Source organism: Oncorhynchus tshawytscha, linkage group LG03, assembly GCF_018296145.1.
Source record: "Oncorhynchus tshawytscha isolate Ot180627B linkage group LG03, Otsh_v2.0, whole genome shotgun sequence".
NCBI classification, from domain to species: domain Eukaryota; kingdom Metazoa; phylum Chordata; class Actinopteri; order Salmoniformes; family Salmonidae; genus Oncorhynchus; species Oncorhynchus tshawytscha.
In genome coordinates this window covers 72,943,304-72,961,331 of record NC_056431.1, presented here as the reverse complement: position 1 = coordinate 72,961,331, position 18,028 = coordinate 72,943,304, and positions in this window count along the sequence as shown.

Here is an 18,028-nt window from a genome sequence, read left to right as displayed (position 1 = left end):
TGGGTGTGTCTGTGTGTTTTGCCTGGTTGGCAGGGATGAACCTGACCCAGCTGGGATGCTTCTGCTGCAGTGACACCTGGGAATTGTCTGGACCACAAGCCTCACCTGCATGCCCCTCCCTGACTGGACTTGAATGAACCCCAACCAAAACCAAATGTGATAATCATGCAGTACTCTAACCATGTTGGAAGCACAGAATGAGCAAACAGTGATTTATAATGGGCACCGAAGTGACTCACAGTTTTCAAAAAAAAATCTGCAATTCTCTCCTAACACCCACTTATATCAAGACTGATCTGTAGTCTTCTGTAGCTCAGTTGATAGAGCATGGCACTTGCTAGGAGAGTGGGTTTGATTCCCTGGACCACCCATACGTAAAATGTGTGCACGTGTGACAAAGTCACTTTGTATAAAAGCATCTGGTATATGGCATGTAATTATATAAACTCGGCAAAAAAAGAAATGTCCTCACTGTCAAATATGTTTATTTTCAGCAAACTTAACTATTTGTATGAACATAAGATTCAACAACTGAGACAAAAACTGAACAAGTTCCACAGACATGTGACTAACAGAAATTGAATAATGTGTCCCTGAACAAAGGGGAGGGTCAAAATTAGGGGAGGGTCAAAAGTAACAGTCAGTGTCTGGTGTGGACACCAGCTGCATTAAATACTGCAGTGCATCTCCTCCTTGTGGACTGCACCAGATTTTCCAGTTCTTGCTGTGAGATGTCACCACACTCTTCCACCAATGCACCTGCAAGTTCCCGGACATTCCTAGGGGGAATGGCCCTAGCCCTCACCCTCTGATCCAACAGGTCCCAGACGCTCTCAATGTGGTTGAGTTCCGGGCTCTTTGCTGGCCATGGCAGAACACTGACATTCCTGTCTTGCAGGAAATCGCACAGAACGAGCAGTATGGCTGGTGGCATTATCATGCTGGAGGGTCATGTCAGGATGAGCCTGCAGGAAGGGTACCACACAAGGGAGGAGGATGTCTTCCCTGTAACGCACAGCATTGAGACAGCCTGCAATGACAACAAACTCAGTCCGATGATGCTGTGACACTGCCCTAGACCATGAGACCACTGACCTCCTCCTCCAAATCGATACCGCTCCAGAGTACAGGCCTCGGTATAACGGCCATTCCTTTGGCGATAAATGCGAATCCGACCATCATCCCTGGTGTGACAAAACCTCGACTCGTCACCATAGCAACACCCATCCGTAGCACGCGCTCCAGCACGTATATTGCATTGGTCATCCCCAAAGCCAACACTTACTTTGGCCGCCTTTCCTTCCAGTTCTCTGTTGCCAATGACTGGAATGAATTGCAAAAATCTCTGAAGCTGGAGTCATATCTCCCTCTCTAACTTTAAGTGTCAGCTGTCAGAGCGGCTTACCGATCACTGTACCTGTACACAGCAAATCTGTAAATAGCCCACCCAACGACCTCATCCCCATATTATTACTTACCCTCTTCCTCTTTTGCAACCCAACTATCTCTACTTGCACATCATCATCTGCACATCTATAACTCCAATAGTAATGCTAAATTGTAATTATTTTCACCTCTAAGGCCCATTTATTGCTTACCACCCTACTCTTCTACATTTGCACACACTACATAAATAGAAAAATATTTTATTTTGTGTTGACTGTATGTTTGTTTGTGTAACTGCTTTGCTTTATCTTGGCCAGGTCGCAGTTGTAAATGAGAACTTGTTCTCAACTGGCCTACCTGGTTAAATAAAGGTGAAATAAAATGTAAAAAATGAAGAGCACTTTTTGCCAGTCCTGTCTGGTCCAGCGACAGTGGGTTTGTGCCCACTGGCAACGTGGTTGCCGGTGATGTCTGGTGAGGACCTGCCTTACAACAGGCTTGCAAGCCCTCAGTCCAACCTCAGACTAAACACTGAGCACTGATGGAGGTATTGTGCGTTCCTGGTGTAACTCGGGCGGTTGTTGTCATCCTGTACTTGTCCCGCAGGTGTGATGTTCGGATGTACCGATCCTGTGCAGGTGTTGTTACACGTGGTCTGCCACTGCGAGGACAATCAGCTGTCCGTCCTGTCTCCCTGTAGCGCTGTCTTAGGCGTCTCACAGTACCGACATTGCAATTTATTGCCCTGGCTATATCTGCAGTCCTCATGCCTAAGGCATGTTCACACAGATGAGCAAGGACCCTGGGTATCTTTCTTTTGGTGTTTTCAGTGGAAAACAGTGGAAAGGCCTCTTTAGTGTCCTAAGTTTTCATAACTGTGACCTTAATTGTCTACCGTCTGTAAGCTGTTAGTGTCTTAACGACCGTTCCACAGGTGCATGTTCATTAATTGTTTATGGTTCATTGAACAAACATGGGAAACAGTGTTTAAACCCTTTACAATGATGATCTGTGAAGATATTTGGATTTTTACAAATTATCTATGAAAGACAGGGTCCTGAAAAAGGGACTTTTTTTTGTTGTTGCTGAGTTTATTACTTTGCTTTTCTGCAGTTGGAGCACACGACGGGCCAGAGACACCTCCACATGAAGCGATCTGCAACCTGCTGCAGAGGATCCAGAGCTAGATCACCTAGCAACACTAGATCACCTAGCAGCACTAGATCACCTAGCAGCACTAGATCACCTAGCAACACTAGATCACCTAGCAACACTAGATCACCTAGCAACAGACCACCAGTCCACCCCCTTGCCTGGTGTCGCAGATAGAGACGGAAGACACCTCTGGATAAGCACTGTTCAGCTACCTGAGCCATATCATTCAACACTCGTATGCCTGTGTGGTTTCTTTTTCATTAAAATACTATACTTTATTGGATACAGTTGCTTTTGTTAGGTTTTTGCAATGACAATTGCACAATGAGACATTAACACTTTTCTATAGTGGTGGACAATGAGACAAGGACAGCAGATATTCCAATTTGTAATCCTTTAAAAAAAAATCATGATGTTCATAGATAAACACAGTAGTTAATTCTATACAAAGGAGGCTGCAGTTTACATTCACCTTGTAATTCATTGAATTTTTGTGAATTCCATGAGGCAAATATAACCATAGTACATTCAATTACTGAGTAGACCAATGACTTCTCCATTCCTTAACATCGCCAGGCCACAGAGAAGGTAAAAGTATCCCAAGTACAAAATATTTTTTAGATCTCTGGGTACTTCTTACATGTATGCAACAAGTTGACAAAAACAGTCACACAGAGAACAGGTGGAAGTATCCGTTGGAAACCACTGACATACAAGACAACGGTTAGAAGGGTTTATTTGATCTAAAAACAGACCAAAGGGGTCATTAAAATCTGAGAGCTTTGCAGGACAGGCCTTCATAGACCAGAGATCTCCATGTCCATAGAGAAAGGAAGGCGTAGAGACCCATAGACCAGAGATCTCCATGTCCACAGATAAAGGAAGGCGAAGAGACCCATAGACCAGAGATGTCCATAGAGAAAGGAAGGCGTAGAGACCCATAGACCAGAGATGTTCATAGAGAAAGGAAGGAGTAGAGACCCATAGACCAGAGATCTCCAAGTCCGTAGAGAAAGGAAGGCGTAGAGACCCATAGACCAGAGATCTCCATGTCCATAGAGAAAGGAAGGCGTAGAGACCCATAGACCAGAGATCTCCAAGTCCGTAGAGAAAGGAAGGCGTAGAGACCCATAGACCAGATATCTCCATGTCCATAGAGAAAGGAAGGCGTAGAGACCCATAGACCAGAGATCTCCATAGAGAAAGGAAGGCGTAGAGACCCATAGACCAGAGATGTCCATAGAGAAAGGAAAGCATAGAGACCCATAGACCAGAGATCTCCATGTCTGTAGAGAAAGGAAGGCGTAGAGACCCATAGACCAGAGATGTCCATAGAGAAAGGAAAGCATAGAGACCCATAGACCAGAGATCTCCATGTCTGTAGAGAAAGGAAGGCGTAGAGACCCATAGACCAGAGATCTCCATGTCCATAGAGAAAGGAAGGCATAGAGACCCATAGACCAGAGATCTCCATGTCCATAGAGAAAGGAAGGCATAGAGACCCATAGACCAGAGATCTCCATGTCTGTAGAGAAAGGAAGGCATAGAGACCCATAGACCAGAGATGTTCATAGAGAAAGGAAGGCATAGAGACCCATAGACCAGAGATGTCCATTGAGAAAGGAAGGCGTAGAGACCCATAGACCAGAGATCTCCATTGAGAAAGGAAGGCGTAGAGACCCATAGACCAAAGATCTCCATGTCCATAGAGAAAGGAAGGCGTAGAGACCCATAGACCAGAGATCTCCATGTCTGTAGAGAAAGGAAGGCATAGAGACCCATAGACCAGAGATCTCCATAGAGAAAGGAAGGAGTAGAGACCCATAGACCAGAGATCTCCATAGAGAAAGGAAGGCGTAGAGACCCATAGACCAGAGCTCACACTGTCAATGACACTGACTCTACTCCAGCCACTTTAATCACTCTGTACCAACTACCATTATATAATGAAACTCCATGTCCATCCAGGACACCTACACCACCCGATGCTACAGGAAGGCCATAAAGAGAGAAAGGAAGGCATAGAGACATTAGATACTGTACAGAATTCTTTTCACTACGTCTCTCAATCCATTAAGGAAACCAAATGAAGCATACATGTGGCAGCTGCTTGTCACTCATTTGCTACCTGACTAATGAATAAACCTTTCTCTCTTCTGAATTGCCCTGCCAATGTTGTTCTTCCCAGACCACTTTGAAGTAATATTAACAAAACGTAGGTATATGATCACACTGGTAATAGATCATTTGTTTGTATTACTTGTAAGGCACAGCTGAGTGAGCATAATCAATAGCTTTTGAATTTTTGGAACTGGACTGACGGCCTGGATCTGATGGTCAGTTTGAGTGGAGGGACTGAGCAGCGGTGAGGTTGCCTCTGACCCGACTCACCCTCCTTCCTCTCCCTCCTTCCCTCCCTCCTTCCTCTCCCTCCGCTGAGAAAAGGGGGCACAGACCAGTCGATCACTTGGTTGGTGACCACTGCCCTAGTCCACCCGTAACCACCTTTCATTTGATTTAAACAAGTTGATTCAAGATCAGTACCATAAAGAGTCTTAATTTCCCACGATACTACCTACCAACTGAGTGACTGACGATCCTACCTAATATTTCCTGTACTAGAGAATTTATAACGTTTCTTTGTAAGAACATAGTATATGGGATTGATTAAGAAATGTTGCTTAATTAATTTGATTATGGTGTTTTTATTCCAATAAAAAACGAAACCGTTAGGAAAATATAGCGCTGTACAACGTGACCGGTTGGGAGTAGGCTACTGTACTATGAGCAAAATAATCCTAACATTTCCACACCCTAATTGTAGGCTAACCATTACCCAAATGGAGATTCACTGAAAATAAAATTCTCATTGATTTATCAATACCAGTCCCCATGCTTAGACTTTTTAGCAAAACTCTAAACACATTCTCAAAACACATTCTGCACTCTAATGCACATGTCATCCATACTGGTAAACACAAGTGGCAACAATCACATACAAATAGAGAAGACATGTCATTGATTGAACACAACCACTCAAAATTGATTTAACCTGTTTCAAATGATGCGACACAACCAATATAAGCCAGTTCAGAGAACAAACAGGTTGTTGAAGGTGGGAAGGAGAAAGTCTGAGAATGGATAGAAGAAACAATGTGAGAGGACGAGTGCGTATGCGAGGTGGGCTATGAGGAGGAGGAGGGCAAGAAAGGAGGGCAAGAAAGAGGAAGAGGGCAAGAAAGAGGAAGAAGAGGACAAGAAAGAGGAAGACAAAGAGTGGGAATATCTGATGAAATTCGAGCAGCAGTTATAGACCATGTTATTGTCCATGGACTGACAATGAGAGAAGAAGGACTTTGAGCCGATTTTCTGTGTCCACCATAGTAAGGACATTCAGAGAAGAGACCAGGTACAGAATACTACTGTATTTTTGTAATTGCAAATTTACTGTACTACACTATATGCAGCTGTTTCAATAGACATTTGTGAAGTTAATCACTGTATGTATGCTAATGCTACTACTACTGTATTGTACTGCATGTTTAGTAACTGCACAACTACTTGTTGTAGAATTGCAAGGCTGCCACATGCAGGTGGATGGACAGCTATATTCACTCGGGAGCAAGAGGCCGTTATAGTTGGCCTGGTCCTTCAAGATAATGCAATACGAGAAATCCAGGAACGAGTGATACAAGACAACACACTTCCAGGGAATCGACAGTGTGAGCATTTCCACAATTGACCGTGTCCTCCATCGTAACAGGATGCGAATGAAACAAGTATACAGTACCTTTTGTACCTTTTGAGCGCAACTCACCAAGGGTGAAAGAACTGCGAGCTCAGTATGTGCAAGTAAGTGTACATTCAGAAACATTTACTGTAATCCAGATTGTCTACAGTACTAACACATACTATGTGAATGACATTACTCTTCAGTACATACAATGTATGTGAATCAGAAGCCTAATTGTACTCTACAGTATAGCACTGGCTCTGCACAACTTACAAAATCCTACATACAGTATATTGTATTTCTACACAGACAATATTTGACTTGGAATCCTTGGACAGACCCCATGAGTTCATCTTTGTCGATGAAGAAGGCTTCAATCTAACAAAGAGGAGAAGGAGAGGCTGAAACATGATTGGACAGCAGGCCATTGTTGAAGGCCCTGGTCAACGAGGTGGCAATGTCACAATCTGTGCTGCTATCAGCAACCATGTTGTTCTACATCACCATGTTACACTCGGGCCATATAACACCCAGCACCTTCTAAGATTTATTGCCAATCTAAGAGATATTTTATTTGAGCAGCAGGTTCAAGAGCAGCAGGGTCAAGAGCTAAATGAGAATCCAATTCCCACCTATGTGATAGTGTGGGACAATGTCAGTTTCCACCGAGCTGCTCAGGTAAGGGAATGGTTTAACATCAATGGGCAGTTTATGAACTTGTACCTCCCTCCATACTCGCCTTTCCTGAATCCGATTGAGGAGTTTTTCTCCTCTTGGAGATGGAAAGTGTATGATAGACAACCCTACACCAGAGTAAATCTGCTGAAGCCATGGATTTAGCCTGTGGTGATATAGGTGAGGAACAATATTGCTTGTGATTTTGATGAAGTGCTCTGGCCTGACCCAGCCCAAAGACAAGAAGAAGCACATTGATCACGTTTACTCCTTTGATTTTTGTCCCTTTTAGCATTGTATACTGTAGTACAGTGCATTGTAGGCTGTATACTGTACAATGGACAAATTGTATGGCCCTGAACATTGTGCTTTCCATTTATTAACAGTACTGACTGCTCAATAGATTTTGACTGGTTGCAGGTTCATATCAACAAAGAACAAGAATTACAGTATCACAGAGACAAAGGACAAGTTTGTGAGATGCAGGGTACAGTACTGTAAAAATAGGGGTACAAGGAGGAGGACGAACAAAAAACTAAATTTCAAAGCGCAAAGCAGAGTAGTAATTTCTGATCAATTTTGAGCTACTATGACAGAACATGTTTTCGTTCATCAAAAGACAATGACAGAAATAGATTAAAAATATACTTCTCCCTGAGAATTGCATGTTTTGAACAATGTGTTTTCTATTTTTCGGTGTATTGTTTACTGACTGCTTGACAATGTATATCATTTTGATCACTTTGTTAATGATTTGAGAGCAGTGTTTGATTTTGAACAACAGATAAAAACTGTTCTGAGGAGAATGTTTCATTTTGCGAGAGGAGTCAGATGTTATGTAATAGTGCTTGAAGATGAGCTTTTGTGTTAAATGTTTTCAGGAAATGGAGCAAGGTTTCAGAAATTGTGTTTTAGCAATTGAGAAAAACTTGAATACATTGCAATTTGGGGGTTGTCACACCTACAGTAGCTGAGCTACTAGACTATCCTTTGTAAAGGTTGAAGAGTCTATTGTCCTGCTAATAGCCCATCCTTGAAATGTTTACCTAATTTGCAGCATGCTACACTTTTTTTCTCTCCCTGTTTTTAGAGGGAGACAAACCAAAAGCCCACCGCCCGCCCGGCCAAACCCTCCCCTAACCCCGGACGACGCTGGGCCCAAATGGGTCTCCTGGTCGCGGCCGGCACGGGTATCGAATCAACATCTGTAGCAACGCAGTGTCTTAGACCACTGTGCCACTCGGGAGGCCCCATTCAAAGTTTTTAATACTTATCAAATGCATTGCACAAAGTATCAAAATGCTAAAATACTACTTAAACAGGACTCAAAGAATTGAATTGAAATGTTAATTTTATTTTTGGATCACAGAAACAATGAGAAAATATGGAAAAATAAATAAATAATGAAATGTTAATTATTTAAAGCAGCCTTTGTAATCAGCACATTACTCATGTCGCCTACGGTAGGCCTACAGTATATCAAAAAATAATTACATTTAGAGGATTCTAAATTAATATCTAAGGGGCATTTTCCATTAGGGCAAATCTGGTCTGTGAGAATATCTAAGGGGCTTTTATATAATTATAATGCAGGGTTGTTAATAATAATAATAAATCGCTTAATAATAACTATATTTTTAATAACCCCTTGTGATAGTGTGGTGCAATGACATCACCATCTACCACTAACGGTCGCAGCATAAACTCGTAACTTTTAAAGGAAGAACCACTGTACAAACTGAGTGACTGATGATCCTACCTATCTACCTACTGAGTGACGGTCCTACCTATCTATCTACTGAGTGACTGACGATCCTACCTATCTACCTACTGAGTGACTGACGATCCTACCTATCTACCTACTGAGTGACTGACGATCCTACCTATCTACCTACTGAGTGACTGACGATCCTACCTATCTACCTACTGAGTGACTGACGATCCTACCTATCTACCTACTGAGTGACTGACGATCCTACCTATCTACCTACTGAGTGACTGACGATCCTACCTATCTACCTACTGAGTGACTGACGATCCTACCTATCTACCTACTGAGTGACTGACGATCCTACCTATCTACCTACTGAGTGACTGACGATCCTACCTATCTACCTACTGAGTGACTGACGAATCTACTTATCTACCTACTGAGTGACTGACGATCCTACCTATCTAACTACTGAGTGACTGACGATCCTACCTATCTACCTACTGAGTGACTGACGATCCTACCTATCTAACTACTGAGTGACTGACGATCCTACCTATCTAACTACTGAGTGACTGACGATCCTACCTATCTAACTACCGAGTGACTGACGGTCCTATCTACCTACCAAGTGACTGACGATCCTACCTATCTAACTACTGAGTGACTGACGATCCTACCTACCTACCAAGTGACTGACGATTCTACCTACCTACCGAGTGACTGACGATCCTACCTACTGAGTGACAATCCTACCTACCGAGTGACTGACGACCCTACCTACCAACTGAGTGACTGACGATCCTACCTACCTACCGAGTGACAGTTGTGTCAGGGTATCTTTGAAGGATTTTTGTGCACCTCCCATCTTCGTAGGCTGGTCCCTGAGGGCCAAAGTCTTGTCCGGTGGTACTTTTTCTAGACTCTCACTCCACCGAGGGCTCCTGGTCTGGCCAGGCCAGGTCAGGGCTGGAGTAACATGGCTGTCTGGCCAGGTCAGGGCTGGAGTAACACTGCTGTCTGGCCAGGTCAGGGCTGGAGTAACACTGCTGTCTGGCCAGGTCAGGGCTGGAGTAACACTGCTGTCTGGCCAGGTCAGGTCAAGGCTAGAGTAACACTGCTGTCTGGCCAGGTCAGGTCAAGGCTAGAGTAACACTGCTGTCTGGTCAGGCCAGGTCAGGTCTAGAGTAACACTACTGTCTGGCCAGGTCAGGTCAGGGCTGGAGTAACACTGCTGTCTGGTCAGGTCAGGTCAAGGCTAGAGTAACACTGCTGTCTGGTCAGGCCAGGTCAGGTCTAGAGTAACACTGCTGTCTGGCCAGGTCAGGTCAAGGCTAGAGTAACACTTCTGTCAGGTCAGGGCTGGAGTAACACTGCTGTCTGGCCAGGTCAGGGCTGGAGTAACACTGCTGTCTGGCCAGGTCAGGGCTGGAGTAACACTGCTGTCTGGCCAGGTCAGGGCTGGAGTAACACTGCTGTCTGGCAAGGTCAGGGCTGGAGTAACACTGCTGTCTGGCCAGGTCAGGTCAAGGCTAGAGTAACACTGCTGTCTGGTCAGGTCAGGTCTAAAGTAACACTGCTGTCTGGCCAGGTCAGGTCAAGGCTAGAGTAATACTGCTGTCTGGTCAGGTCAGGTCTAGAGTAACACTGCTGTCTGGCCAGGTCAGGTCAAGGCTAGAGTAACACTGCTGTCTGGTCAGGCCAGGTCAGATCAAGTCTAGAGTAACACTGCTGTCTGGCCAGGTCAGGTCAAGGCTAGAGTAACACTTCTGTCTGGTCAGGTCAGGTCTAGAGTAACACTGCTGTCTGGCCAGGTCAGGTCAAGGCTAGAGTAACACTGCTGTCTGGCCAGGTCAGGTCAAGGCTAGAGTAACACTGCTGTCTGGCCAGGTCAGGTCAGGGCTGGAGTAACACTGCTGTCTGGCCAGGTCAGGGCTGGAGTAACACTGCTGTCTGGCCAGGGCTGGAGTAACACTGCTGTCTGGCCAGGTCAGGGCTGGAGTAACACTGCTGTCTGGCCAGGGCTGGAGTAACACTGCTGTCTGGCCAGGTCAGGACTCGAGTAACACTGCTGTCTGGCCAGGTCAGGGCTAGAGTAACACTGCTGTCTGGCCAGGTCAGGGCTGGAGTAACATTGCTGTCTGGCCAGGTCAGGGCTGGAGTAATACTGCTGTCTGGCCAGGTCAGGGCTGAAGTAACACTGCTGTCTGGCCAGGTCAGGGCTGGAGTAACACTGCTGTCTGGCCAGGTCAGGGCTGGAGTAAAACTGCTGTCTAGCCAGGTCAGGGCTGGAGTAACACTGCTGTCTGGCCAGGTCAGGTCAGGGCTGGAGTAACACTGCTGTCTGGCCAGGTCAGGTCAGGGCTGGAGTAACACTGCTGTCTGGCCAGGTCAGGCCAGGGCTGGAGTAATACGGCTGTCTGGCCAGGTCAGGTCAGGGCTGGAGTAACACTGCTGTCTGGCCAGGTCAGGGCTGGAGTAACACTGCTGTCTGGCCAGGTCAGGTCAGGGCTGGAGTAACACTGCTGTCTGGCCAGGTCAAGGCTGGAGTAACACTGCTGTCTGGCCAGGTCAGGGCTGGAGTAACACTGCTGTCTGGCCAGGTCAGGCCAGGGCTGGAGTAACACGGCTGTCTGGCCAGGTCAGGTCAGGGCTGGAGTAACACTGCTGTCTGGCCAGGTCAGGGCTGGAGTAACACTGCTGTCTGGCCAGGTCAGGGCTGGAGTAACACTGCTGTCTGGCCAGGTCAGGGCTGGAGTAACACTGCTATCTGGCCAGGTCAGGTCAGCGCTGGAGTAACACTGCTGATTGGCCAGCCAAGTCAGGGCTGGAGTAACACTGCTGTCTGGCCAGGTCAGGGCTGGAGTAACACTGCTGTCTTGCCAGGTCAGGTCAGTGCTGGAGTAACACTGCTGATTGGCCAGGCCAAGTCAGGGCTGGAGTAACACTGCTGTCTGGCCAGGTCAGGGCTGGAGTAACACTGCTGTCTGGCCAGGTCAGGGCTGGAGTAACACTGCTGTCTGGCCAGGTCAGGGCTGGAGTAACACTGCTGTCTGGCCAGGTCAGGTCAAGGCTAGAGTAACACTGCTGTCTGGTCAGGTCAGGTCTAGAGTAACACTGCTGTCTGGCCAGGTCAGGTCAAGGCTAGAGTAACACTGCTTTCTGGTCAGGTCAGGTCTAGAGTAACACTGTTGTCTGGCCAGGTCAGGGCAAGGCTAGAGTAACACTGCTGTCTGGTCAGGCCAGGTCAGGTCAGGTCTAGAGTAACACTGCTGTCTGGCCAGGTCAGGTCAAGGCTAGAGTAACACTGCTGTCTGGTCAGGTCAGGTCTAGAGTAACACTGCTGTCTGGCCAGGTCAGGTCAAGGCTAGAGTAACACTGCTGTCTGGCCAGGTCAGGTCTAGAGTAACACTGCTGTCTGGCCAGGTCAGGTCAAGGCTAGAGTAACACTGCTGTCTGGCCAGGTCAGTTCAGGGCTGGAGTAACACTGCTGTCTGGCCAGGTCAGGTCAGGGCTGGAGTAACACTGCTGTCTGGCCAGGTCAGGCCAGGGCTGGAGTAACACGGCTGTCTGACCAGGTCAGGGCTAGAGTAACACGGCTGTCTGGCCAGGTCAGGTCAGGGCTGGAGTAACACTGCTGTCTGGCCAGGTCAGGCCAGGGCTGGAGTAACACGGCTGTCTGACCAAGTCAGGGCTGGAGTAACACTGTTGTCTGGCCAGGTCAGGGCTGGAGTAACACTGCTGTCTGGCCAGGTCAGGTCAAGGCTCGAGTAACACTGATGTCTGGTCAGGCCAGGTCAGGTCAGGTCTAGAGTAACACTGCTGTCTGGTCAGGCTAGGTCAGGTTTGGGCTGGAGTAACACTGCTGTCTGGCCAGGTCAGGTCAGGGCTGGAGTAACACTGCTGTCTGGCCAGGTTAGGCCAGGGCTGGAGTAACATGGCTGTCTGGCCAGGTCAGGGCTGGAGTAACACTGCTGTCTGGCCAGGTCAGGGCTGGAGTAACACTGCTGTCTGGCCAGGTCAGGGCTGGAGTAACACTGCTGTCTGGCCAGGTCAGGGCTGGAGTAACACTGCTGTCTGGCCAGGTCAGGTCAAGGCTAGAGTAACACTGCTGTCTGGTCAGGTCAGGTCTAGAGTAACACTGCTGTCTGGCCAGGTCAGGTCAAGGCTAGAGTAACACTGCTGTCTGGTCAGGTCAGGTCTAGAGTAACACTGCTGTCTGGCCAGGTCAGGGCAAGGCTAGAGTAACACTGCTGTCTGGTCAGGCCAGGTCAGGTCTAGAGTAACACTGCTGTCTGGCCAGGTCAGGTCAAGGCTAGAGTAACACTGCTGTCTGGTCAGGTCAGGTCTAGAGTAACACTGCTGTCTGGCCAGGTCAGGCCAGGGCTGGAGTAACACGGCTGTCTGACCAGGTCAGGGCTGGAGTAACACTGCTGTCTGGCCAGGTCAGGTCAAGGCTAGAGTAACACTGCTGTCTGGCCAGGTCAGGTCTAGAGTAACACTGCTGTCTGGCCAGGTCAGGTCAGGGCTGGAGTAACACTGCTCTCTGGCCAGGTCAGGTCAGGGCTGGAGTAACACTGCTGTCTGGCCAGGTCAGGCCAGGGCTGGAGTAACACGGCTGTCTGACCAGGCCAGGGCTGGAGTAACACGGCTGTCTGACCAGGTCAGGGCTGGAGTAACACTGCTGTCTGGCCAGGTCAGGGCTGGAGTAACACTGCTGTCTGGCCAGGTCAGGTCAGCGCTGGAGGAACACTGCTGATTGGCCAGGCCAAGTCAGGGCTGGAGTAACACTGTTGTCTGGCCAGGTCAGGGCTGGAGTAACACTGCTGTCTGGCCAGGTCAGGTCAAGGCTCGAGTAACACTGATGTCTGGTCAGGCCAGGTCAGGTCAGGTCTAGAGTAACACTGCTGTCTGGTCAGGCTAGGTCAGGTCAGGGCTGGAGTAACACTGCTGTCTGGCCAGGTCAGGTCAGGGCTGGAGTAACACTGCTGTCTGGCCAGGTCAGGTCAAGGCTAGAGTAACATTGCTTTCTGGTCAGGTCAGGTCTAGAGTAACACTGTTGTCTGGCCAGGTCAGGGCAAGGCTAGAGTAACACTGCTGTCTGGTCAGGCCAGGTCAGGTCAGGTCTAGAGTAACACTGCTGTCTGGCCAGGTCAGGTCAAGGCTAGAGTAACACTGCTGTCTGGTCAGGTCAGGTCTAGAGTAACACTGCTGTCTGGCCAGGTCAGGTCAAGGCTAGAGTAACACTGCTGTCTGGTCAGGCCAGGTCAGGGCTGGAGTAACACTGCTGTCTGGCCAGGTCAGGGCTGGAGTAACACTGCTGTCTGGCCAGGTCAGGTCAGCGCTGGAGTAACACTGCTGATTGGCCAGGCCAAGTCAGGGCTGGAGTAACACTGCTGTCTGGCCAGGTCAGGGCTGGAGTAACACTGTTGTCTGGCCAGGTCAGGTCAAGGCTGGAGTAACACTGCTGTCTGGTCAGGCCAGGTCAGGTCTAGAGTAACACTGCTGTCTGGTCAGGCTAGGTCAGGTCAGGGCTGGAGTAACACTGCTGTCTGGCCAGGTCAGGGCTGGAGTAACACTGCTGTCTGGCCAGGTCAGGTCAGGGCTGGAGTAACACTGCTGTCTGGCCAGGTCAGGCCAGGGCTGGAGTAACAGGGCTCTCTGGCCAGGTCAGGGTTGGAGTAACACTGCTGTCTGGCCAGGTCAGGGCTGGAGTAACACTGCTGTCTGGCCAGGTCAGGTCAGGGCTGGAGTAACACTGCTGTCTGGCCAGGTAAGGTCAGGGCTGGAGTAACACTGCTGTCTGGCCAGGTCAGGTCAAGGCTAGAGTAACACTGCTGTCTGGCCAGGTCAGGTCAGGGCTGGAGTAACACTGCTGTCTGGCCAGGTCAGGGCTGGAGTAACACTGCTGTCTGGCCAGGGCTGGAGTAACACTGCTGTCTGGCCAGGTCAGGACTCGAGTAACACTGCTGTCTGGCCAGGTCAGGGCTAGAGTAACACTGCTGTCTGGCCAGGTCAGGGCTGGAGTAACATTGCTGTCTGGCCAGGTCAGGGCTGGAGTAATACTGCTGTCTGGCCAGGTCAGGGCTGAAGTAACACTGCTGTCTGGCCAGGTCAGGGCTGGAGTAACACTGCTGTCTGGCCAGGTCAGGGCTGGAGTAAAACTGCTGTCTAGCCAGGTCAGGGCTGGAGTAACACTGCGGTCTGGCCAGGTCAGGTCAAGGCTAGAGTAACACTGCTGTCTGGCCAGGTCGGGTCAGGGCTGGAGTAACACTGCTGTCTGGCCAGGTCAGGTCAGGGCTGGAGTAACACTGCTGTCTGGCCAGGTCAGGTCAGGGCTGGAGTAACACTGCTGTCTGGCCAGGTCAGGCCAGGGCTGGAGTAATACGGCTGTCTGGCCAGGTCAGGTCAGGGCTGGAGTAACACTGCTGTCTGGCCAGGTCAGGGCTGGAGTAACACTGCTGTCTGGCCAGGTCAGGTCAGGGCTGGAGTAACACTGCTGTCTGGCCAGGTCAGGGCTGGAGTAACACTGCTGTCTGGCCAGGTCAGGCCAGGGCTGGAGTAACATGGCTGTCTGGCCAGGTCAGGTCAGGGCTGGAGTAACACTGCTGTCTGGCCAGGTCAGGGCTGGAGTAACACTGCTGTCTGGCCAGGTCAGGGCTGGAGTAACACTGCTGTCTGGCCAGGTCAGGGCTGGAGTAACACTGCTATCTGGCCAGGTCAGGTCAGCGCTGGAGTAACACTGCTGATTGGCCAGCCAAGTCAGGGCTGGAGTAACACTGCTGTCTGGCCAGGTCAGGGCTGGAGTAACACTGCTGTCTGGCCAGGTCAGGGCTGGAGTAACACTGCTGTCTTGCCAGGTCAGGTCAGTGCTGGAGTAACACTGCTGATTGGCCAGGCCAAGTCAGGGCTGGAGTAACACTGCTGTCTGGCCAGGTCAGGGCTGGAGTAACACTGCTGTCTGGCCAGGTCAGGGCTGGAGTAACACTGCTGTCTGGCCAGGTCAGGTCAAGGCTAGAGTAACACTGCTGTCTGGCCAGGTCAGGGCTGGAGTAACACTGCTATCTGGCCAGGTCAGGTCAGCGCTGGAGTAACACTGCTGATTGGCCAGCCAAGTCAGGGCTGGAGTAACACTGCTGTCTGGCCAGGTCAGGGCTGGAGTAACACTGCTGTCTGGCCAGGTCAGGGCTGGAGTAACACTGCTGTCTTGCCAGGTCAGGTCAGTGCTGGAGTAACACTGCTGATTGGCCAGGCCAAGTCAGGGCTGGAGTAACACTGCTGTCTGGCCAGGTCAGGGCTGGAGTAACACTGCTGTCTGGCCAGGTCAGGGCTGGAGTAACACTGCTGTCTGGCCAGGTCAGGTCAAGGCTAGAGTAACACTGCTGTCTGGTCAGGTCAGGTCTAGAGTAACACTGCTGTCTGGCCAGGTCAGGTCAAGGCTAGAGTAACACTGCTTTCTGGTCAGGTCAGGTCTAGAGTAACACTGTTGTCTGGCCAGGTCAGGGCAAGGCTAGAGTAACACTGCTGTCTGGTCAGGCCAGGTCAGGTCAGGTCTAGAGTAACACTGCTGTCTGGCCAGGTCAGGTCAAGGCTAGAGTAACACTGCTGTCTGGTCAGGTCAGGTCTAGAGTAACACTGCTGTCTGGCCAGGTCAGGTCAAGGCTAGAGTAACACTGCTGTCTGGCCAGGTCAGGTCTAGAGTAACACTGCTGTCTGGCCAGGTCAGGTCAAGGCTGGAGTAACACTGCTGTCTGGCCAGGTTAGGCCAGGGCTGGAGTAACATGGCTGTCTGGCCAGGTCAGGTCAGGGCTGGAGTAACACTGCTGTCTGGCCAGGTCAGGGCTGGAGTAACACTGCTGTCTGGCCAGGTCAGGTCAAGGCTAGAGTAACACTGCTGTCTGGTCAGGTCAGGTCTAGAGTAACACTGCTGTCTGGCCAGGTCAGGGCAAGGCTAGAGTAACACTGCTGTCTGGTCAGGCCAGGTCAGGTCTAGAGTAACACTGCTGTCTGGCCAGGTCAGGTCAAGGCTAGAGTAACACTGCTGTCTGGTCAGGTCAGGTCTAGAGTAACACTGCTGTCTGGCCAGGTCAGGCCAGGGCTGGAGTAACACGGCTGTCTGACCAGGTCAGGGCTGGAGTAACACTGCTGTCTGGCCAGGTCAGGTCAAGGCTAGAGTAACACTGCTGTCTGGCCAGGTCAGGTCTAGAGTAACACTGCTGTCTGGCCAGGTCAGGTCAGGGCTGGAGTAACACTGCTGTCTGGCCAGGTCAGGTCAGGGCTGGAGTAACACTGCTGTCTGGCCAGGTCAGGCCAGGGCTGGAGTAACACGGCTGTCTGACCAGGTCAGGGCTGGAGTAACACTGCTGTCTGGCCAGGTCAGGTCAAGGCTAGAGTAACACTGCTGTCTGGCCAGGTCAGGTCTAGAGTAACACTGCTGTCTGGCCAGGTCAGGTCAAGGCTAGAGTAACACTGCTGTCTGGCCAGGTCAGGCCAGGGCTGGAGTAACACGGCTGTCTGACCAGGTCAGGGCTGGAGTAACACTGCTGTCTGGCCAGGTCAGGGCTGGAGTAACACTGCTGTCTGGCCAGGTCAGGTCAGCGCTGGAGGAACACTGCTGATTGGCCAGGCCAAGTCAGGGCTGGAGTAACACTGTTGTCTGGCCAGGTCAGGGCTGGAGTAACACTGCTGTCTGGCCAGGTCAGGTCAAGGCTCGAGTAACACTGATGTCTGGTCAGGCCAGGTCAGGTCAGGTCTAGAGTAACACTGCTGTCTGGTCAGGCTAGGTCAGGTCAGGGCTGGAGTAACACTGCTGTCTGGCCAGGTCAGGTCAGGGCTGGAGTAACACTGCTGTCTGGCCAGGTCAGGTCAAGGCTAGAGTAACACTGCTTTCTGGTCAGGTCAGGTCTAGAGTAACACTGTTGTCTGGCCAGGTCAGGGCAAGGCTAGAGTAACACTGCTGTCTGGTCAGGCCAGGTCAGGTCAGGTCTAGAGTAACACTGCTGTCTGGCCAGGTCAGGTCAAGGCTAGAGTAACACTGCTGTCTGGTCAGGTCAGGTCTAGAGTAACACTGCTGTCTGGCCAGGTCAGGTCAAGGCTAGAGTAACACTGCTGTCTGGCCAGGTCAGGTCTAGAGTAACACTGCTGTCTGGCCAGGTCAGGTCAAGGCTAGAGTAACACTGCTGTCTGGCCAGGTCACTTCAGGGCTGGAGTAACACTGCTGTCTGGCCAGGTCAGGTCAGGGCTGGAGTAACACTGCTGTCTGGCCAGGTCAGGCCAGGGCTGGAGTAACACGGCTGTCTGACCAGGTCAGGGCTAGAGTAACACGGCTGTCTGGCCAGGTCAGGTCAGGGCTGGAGTAACACTGCTGT